The sequence below is a fragment of the Hypanus sabinus genome, chromosome 3 (genome assembly GCF_030144855.1).
Source record: "Hypanus sabinus isolate sHypSab1 chromosome 3, sHypSab1.hap1, whole genome shotgun sequence".
In the NCBI taxonomy this organism is placed as follows: Eukaryota; Metazoa; Chordata; class Chondrichthyes; order Myliobatiformes; family Dasyatidae; genus Hypanus; species Hypanus sabinus.
This window is the reverse complement of record NC_082708.1, coordinates 131,692,432-131,700,265: the sequence shown is the minus strand read 5'-3', so window position 1 is coordinate 131,700,265 and position 7,834 is coordinate 131,692,432.

The window sequence follows — 7,834 nt, the reverse complement described above, 5'->3', positions numbered from 1 at the left end:
GAGATATTTACACAGAAAGATAATACACGTGAGGATTTTTTTAACTTTTAATTAAATCCGTATGGTGACATAAACAAATACATATTGCAAATGCTTTTTTTCGAACAGTGCCTGTAACACAGCTACTTTTAAATATACCTACGTGTCGGTAGCACACAAATTACGTTGCGTATACTTTTTTACTGAACAGTGCACGAACAACATTCCAATATCTCCTAACGACTGGTAAAAAAATATATATACTGCAGCCTACCAGGAAAAGTTATTGATCGCCTTTAACTTAAAAGCTGCATCATATGCTTTTCTTCGAGTGTTTTCCATGTTGATGAGGGTGAGTACAAATGACTGATTTACAATAATTTAATTGTGAAAGTGTGCTTGATTTATCGTACAATTTCATTGGACCTCTGTGAACTACTCATCAATTTTATTGGTCTTGCTATGATCCCAGCCCTCTCCTTTGTGAGAATCGCAAGAGCACCCGTCCGGGGGGGGGTCAGTAGACCCAGTCGGAGAGAGAGAGAGAGAGAGAGAGAGAAACGTGCTGTTACGAATCCCGTAACTGGAGAACTTACCAGCAAAGATAGAGAGGTCCGTTGAAGTCTGATGTCACTATTTTCAAGCGTTTTTATTGATAAAGGGACACAAAAGTAGGGTTAATACAAACATTCAGAGACAATAGTCGCTGTTGTTATTCTGTATCCCTGGTGAGACCTGCAATTTGACACGTTTCTCTCTCTCTCTCTCTCCCCCCCCCCCCCCCGACTGGGTCTATTGACCCCCCCCCCCCCACCTTTCGACGGGTGCTCTTGCGATTCTCACAAAGGAGGGGGCTGGGATCATAACAATACAAATTGCACGTTCCACCCGGGATACAGAATAAGGCGACAGCGACTATTGTCTCATGGAGACCACGTGAAAAGCCCTCGGGCAAGGTGGGCTGGTTGAGAGAGAGATTGCATCATCCCAACCTGATTGACACCTGCGACCCCATGAGGAAGTATAAAGGAGGGTCTCAGGGGGACAGCCCCTCAGACGCACCAAGAAGACACGAGTGTACCCGCAGCAGTGGGAAGCCATTCTGAAGGAAGCCACGTGCGTTAGATTCCGGGATTGGAATTTGTGGCTGGAATCACAGAAAACCGCTTTTAACTAACATCGGGGAGAGGAAACCAACGCTCCCCCGATTTCACGGAAGCCTCATCAAGACTCGGCAAGTTCTTTCTCTTCTCCCCCAATCTCTCTCTCTCGGTCGCCCCACGTGATTTCCAACGGGCTGAGGCCTGCAGACTTTCAGAGTGACTTTTATATTTCCAACGGACAATCTATTAACCCCTAGACAACAGCAGAGCTCACTTAATGATGAGTCTTACTATACCCGCGCTTTAGATTGAGTGTTGACGATGTGCACTATCTGAATGTATGTATTAACCCTACTTTTGTGTCCCTTTATAAATAAAACGTTTGAAAATAGTGACATCAGACTTCAACGGACCTCTCTATCTTTGCTGGTAAGTTCTCCAGTTACGGGATTCATAAGTCTACTGTTATGAGGCAAAATGTTTTTGGCGGCATGAAAAAAAACATGCATTAGCCGCACCGTAGTATAGGCCGCAGTGTTGCTGCAGTGTTCAAAGCGTGGGAAAAAAGTAGCGGCTTATAGTCCTGAATTTACGGTAGTCAGGCAAGTTTCCTCCTTAAGCAAACTATGCTGATTACACCCAATTTTATCATGTGCCTTCAAGTACCCTGAGACCTCATCCTTAATAATGGACTCCAACATCTTCCTAACCACTGAAATCGGGCTAACTGTCCTATCATTTGCTTTCTTTTGCCTCCCTTAAAGAGTAGAGTGACATTTGCAATTTGCCAGTTGTCAAGAATCATTCCAGAATCTAGTCATTATTGATAACTCTTCAGACCTTAAGTTTCCCAAGCAGCTTAATAGCAGCTATGTTCACCTCTGCCCCTGACACTCTTGAATTTCTGGCATACTGCTAGTGTCTTCCACAGTGGTGTAAAATACCTATTTTGTCTGTCTGCAATTTCTCTGTACTTTAGTACTACCTCTCCAGTGTCATTTTCCAGTGTTTTTGCTGCTCTTTTACTCTTTATATATCTGAAATAACTTTTGGTATCTTCTTTATCTTTTATCTCCTTATGGCTTTTTAAGTTGCCTTCTGTTTTCTAGGCCTTCCAAACCTCCAACTTCCCACTAATTCTTGCTATGTTATCTGCCCTCTTTTCCTTCTACATCTTCCAATCCTATGTCAACTTTTTCTAAGGATTTAATTCAATTTTTTTTTAACCAACGCAGCTACTCAGCCCCTCTTCTTATCTCCCTGTCTTTGATACAAAGTGTACCTTGGATGTTTAGCTCCCAACTACCTTCAGCCACAACTCAGATGCCCACAGCATTGTTACTATCAATCTCTAAAAGCAATATAAGATCATTACCTAATTCCACATACTGCATGCTTTCAAATAGTTTCCTTTAGTTTTGTATTTATCACTGTTTGATTTTTCCCTATGTTACACTTTAACTTGTTTACTTGTTGCTTTTACTGTCTGTGACACCTTTCATTGCTTTGTTGTTAACTGAATACATACTGATACAGTGAGAGGATTCAAATAGATTTGTCCTGCTTTTCATGACCAGGATTTAGGACTTAACCTGGAGAATTTTGAACTGTATTGGGTGCACATATTAGGAGAATAACACTGCACCTATTTGCTCTAATCCTACATTAATCTGTTTTATCCAATACTCTACAACTTGCTAACGTACTTGGGTCAATTTATGATGGCCAATTAATCAACTGTTTTGAGTGTGGAAGGAAACAAATGTATCTGAAGGAAACCCATCATGTCACAGGGAGAAGGTCAAAGCTCCATGTGGACAGCACAGGAAGTCAAGACTGAACTGCAATTATGGGGCAACTTGGAAAGCCAACTCTGTTCCATGTCACCAGACTCTGAGTAAATGTGTGGACAGTAGAGGGAATCTTCTTTACCCACAGTCAGCCTTTGTTGTTTCAGGAGTACCAACAATGAAAGTGTTTTTCATCTTTAAAAGGTGAAGGCTAGAAATAAATGCCAGGGTGAAGTTCACGGAGGTGAAGTACTTGTGGTCAATAAGCAACATGGAGAGAGATGGCTAAGTATAGCAGTCATATACATATAATTCAGGACAAACGGCATCTTATCTGCATTGCAGCCAGCTGGAAAGTATTCGTCGCATGTCTTGATCCGTGTGTTTTAGTTTGGAATTGTTAATATAATCAGATTATATTTATGTAGCGGTTAAGGCTGAGTTAAATACCTTTGAACCCCAGCTGATCTGAACAGTTCTGATTTTACAGAGACAGCTTAAGACCCAAAGAGCCACAGTTTCAGGAGGAGAGAGTAAAACTGCAAATATTTTACGAAGACCACATGCCTCTATTTTCAAATCGTAGAAGAAACCATGTAGCAAATTGCTAGTGCCGGCTCTTTGTTACAGCTATTCAATTAACCCCACTCAGCTCTGAGTGCATACTTTTCCTATCTAGTATTATCTAATTCTGTTTTGGTTTTGCTGAATCATTGAATTTGTTTCCTCTTTGATTGTGCATTACATTAAATAACAAGCCACTCCATTTAAAAATTACTCACGTTGACCACTGTGTTTTGAAAAGAAATTGAAATAAGCAGGGACTGATTTCTTTATCAAAAGAACATGGATTCAATTTCTTTCTGAGGGATCTGAACACAAAAATATGCTGCCATATTAATATAATACTGATGATATGGAGTATTTTATATATTGAATTCTAAGCAAGATCTTAGAAGTAAAAGGTCAAAAATCAGAAAGTTTGTTTCCCTGCTGTCCTTTATGTCTATCCTTCAAGTGACATCATCAGAAGGTTATCTGATCACTATAAATTTCTGGGTGTTTCAATAGCTCTTGTGACATTAATGTATGTCATACCTTAAAATTAATTTTCTTGATTGTGAAGTGCTGTAATGATCAGAAGTTATGGAAGATGATTCTAGAAATTTTAACAAGGCTGCGCTTAGCCCTTTTTATGTTCCAATGATACAGTTTCTAGCTTCTCGTATCCTCTGAAGTTGTCTCGACATCCTTCCTGAAGGTTGGTGCTGAAAGATAAATATAGTATCCCAGCTGAGGACTAAACGGCACGTTGTGAAGGATTGGCATAATTAGCATTTTTTAACTCTGTTCCTCTATTTAAAAGCCAGAAGAGGTTAGAAATGGCTTTATGCAATTCACCAAAGCTGGACGAATTTAATCCAGTTGATTAGTGCCCAATCAGTTGACTGACATTCATCATCAAAACAATGGAAGGTCTCTACCTTGCAGAGGGCTGACAGTAGGCTTTGTACATCTCATCCATTTCCCTGGACAATACTGCGGAGCACCAGGCCACTGCCTCCCTGGCCATTACAGATCTTATCTCATCAGCCTCTAACTGATATACCCCAACCCCACATTGCCCATTTTACCTCTTTCCTAAAATCAGTCAACAAGACCGCCTTGGTAGACCCATTGAGCCTGCTCGCTGTTGCTCCACTAATGCTCTTCATATCTTGACTCTATCTTGTCCAAGATTCCGGGGTGCCACCTGTTCTGTCCATGATTTCATACTAGTCACAACATCATTATCATGGACATCCAGTGTCCGATCCCCATTAGAAATGTTTTGGGGCGTTCTGCGTCTTTTGAAACTAAGAACTAACCCATTCCCCTTTACTATCACTGTCATCATTTTGAACAGCTTCTCTTTGATTCCTCCCAATTCCTTTTTTTTATAATTCATTTATGGGATGTGGGCATAAGCCAACATTTATTGCCTATCCCCAGAATACTTTGAGAAGGTGGCAGTGAGCTGCCTTCTTGAACTGCTGCAGTCCTAAGGTGTTGGTACACCCATAGTGCTGTTAGGGAGGGAATTCCATGATTTTGACCCAGCAACATTGAAGGAATGGTGATATGTTTCCAAGTCAGGAAATGTTCAAGTGGTGAGTTCCCAGGTATCTGTTGTTCTCATCCTTCTAGATGGTAGTGGTTGTTTGTGTGGAAGGTGCTGCCTTAGGAACTCTGGTGTGTTGTTGCAGTGCATCTTGTAGATAGTACACACTTTGTCAATAGTGGAGGGATTAGAAGGGGTACCAATCAAGTGGGCTGCCTTGTACTGGATGGTGTCAAGCTTCTTGAGTGTTGATGGAGCTGCACTCATCCAGGCAAGTGGCGAATATTCCGTTACACTCCTGACCTGAGCCTTGTAGATGGTGGACAAGCTTCAGGGAGTCAGGAGGTGAGTTGCACGCCACAGGATTCCTAGCCTTTGACCTATCTTTATTGATCAAATGTGTCACCATAAGCACTCTTATTGGCCCTAGCTACTCTTGTCTTGTAGTTGGCTACATTGCTCCAAATCAATTCAGAGCACCACTCCCCAATCTTACTCCACTAAATCAATGACTGTATTGATGCTTCATCCAGCATTTTCTTTGATCTTGTCAATTTCATCACCTTTGCCAACAATTTCCAACTTGCTCTCAAATTTACCTGGACAATCTCTGACACTGGACTTTTCATTCTGGGTATCTTGTGACTGCCTCATGACCATGATGTAATTGAGTATCTGGTGAGAATGATGTAATGGTCTTGTGATGGTGGGCTGATGTAATTTCCCATCAGTGAGAGGTCATGTGATGGCCTGTTCCAACAGGTATAAATGGGAAAGCCTGCTGTGACGCAGGAGTTTTTTTGTGTTGAGACGTCGTTTAAGTTGTCAGTTACTCCATTATTCTGCATATCTGGTTTCATGACGCAGCTTTGTTTCAAAGTGGAGTTTTGCTTTCTATTGTAAGTTGTGCTGGCAGTTTTGAAAATCACTGCTGGTTATGCTTGATGTCTCTTTGATTTAATTTAAGTATTGGAGAGTGAAGATTTACTGAGATACAGGGACCCGAAGGATCGAGTAAAGTTGGTGTCGTCAGCGGTAATACAGGATCGACCTTGTTGAATCTTTGATCAAGGAGGTAGTAACCTGCATCCGAGATAGCCCCTGCATTTATGAAAGCAGAAAGGGTTGGGCACAGCATTATTCACCAAGGAAAAGGTCAGTTCCTTCAAGCCGTTTTTATTTCCTTCGTTGTAAATCCTTCGGGCAAGGCATATTTCGGCTGGGATCAGCAGTAACATCATGTTGTCGAGGAATTTGCTACTCAGGAAAGTCTCTCCTAAATGACTCTATAAATCACTGGACTTTTGCATTTATCGCTTTAAGAACTGTGTTCGCATTTATAGCTTTAAGAAGTGTTCAAGTTGCCGTATAGCAGTTAACTTCCAGTTAAGTTAGTCGTTTGTTTACTTTCCATTTGTTGTTGGCTGAGTTTAAATAAATGTTTCTTTGTTTATATAAAAACCGGACTCAATTCTATATTCATTGTTGCCGTAGCTATTTGCTATTATCTTAATAGCACAACAAGATCAATCTGATTGCAAACACGAAAGATTCTGCAGATGCTGGAAATTCAGAGCAATACACACAAAATGCTGGAGGAACTCAGCAGGTCAGGCAGCATCTTTGGAAATGAATCAACAGTTGATGTTTCGGGCTAGGATCCTTCATCACAACTGGAAAGAAAGGTGGAAGCAGCCAGAATAAGAAGATGGGGGGTAGGGGAAGGAGAACAAGCAGGAAGGTGACAGATGAAGCCAGGTGTGTGTGGGAGGGGTTATGAAGTAAGAAGTAAGAAGATAAATGGAAAAGGCAAAGGACTGGAGAAGAAGGAACTTGACAGGAGAGGAGAGTGGACCATTGGAGAAAGGGATGGAGGAGGGGCATCAGGGGGAGGTGATAGGTGAGGAGATGAGTTAAGAAGCTAGAGTAGGGAATAGAAGAAGAGGGAAAAATTACCAGTGGGATAAATTTATGTTCATGCCATTTGGCTGGAGGCTACCAAGATGGAATATGAGGTGTTGCTCCTTCAACCAGAAAGGAGCCTGTGGACCAACATGTCGGAATGGGGATAGGAATTAAAGTGGTTAGCCACTGGGAAATTCTGCTTTTTGTGGTTGAAGCAGAGGTGCTTGAGAAAATAACAACACACACAAAATGCTGGTGGAACACAGCAGGCCAGGCAGCATCTATAAGGAGAAGCACTGTTGACGTTTCAGGCCGAGACCCTTTGTCAGGACTAACCAAAAGGAAAGATAGTAAGAGATTTGAAAGTAGTGGGGGAGGGGAAAATGCAAAATGATAGATGGAGACAGAAAGATCAAGAAGGGGGAGAGAGGTGTCGGAAATGGTCCTGGTAAATTTGAGGGCAGGGTGAAAGTTGAAGGCAAAGTTAATGAAGTCGACGAGCTCAGCATATGTGCAAGAGGCAGCGCCAATGCAGTCGTCGATGTTTTACCAGGTAAATTTGAGGGCAGGGTGAAATTTTTCCGACAACTCCCTCCCCTTTCTTGATCTTTCTGTCTCCATCTCTGGAGACAGCCTGTCTACTGATATCTACTATAAGCCTACAGACTCTCACAGCTACCTGGACTATTCCTATTCCCACCCTGTCTCTTGCAAAAATGCTATCCCCTTCTCACAATTCCTCCATCTCCACCACAGTAGCTCTCAGGATGAGGCTTTTCATTCCAGGACGAAGGAGATGTCTTCCTTTTTTTAAACAAAGGGGCTTCCCTTCTTCCACCATCAACTCTGCTCTCAAACGCATCTCTCCCATTTCCCACACATCTCCCCTCACCCCACCCATCTGCCACCCCACTGGGGATAGGGTTCGCCTTGTCCTTACCTACCACCCCACCAGC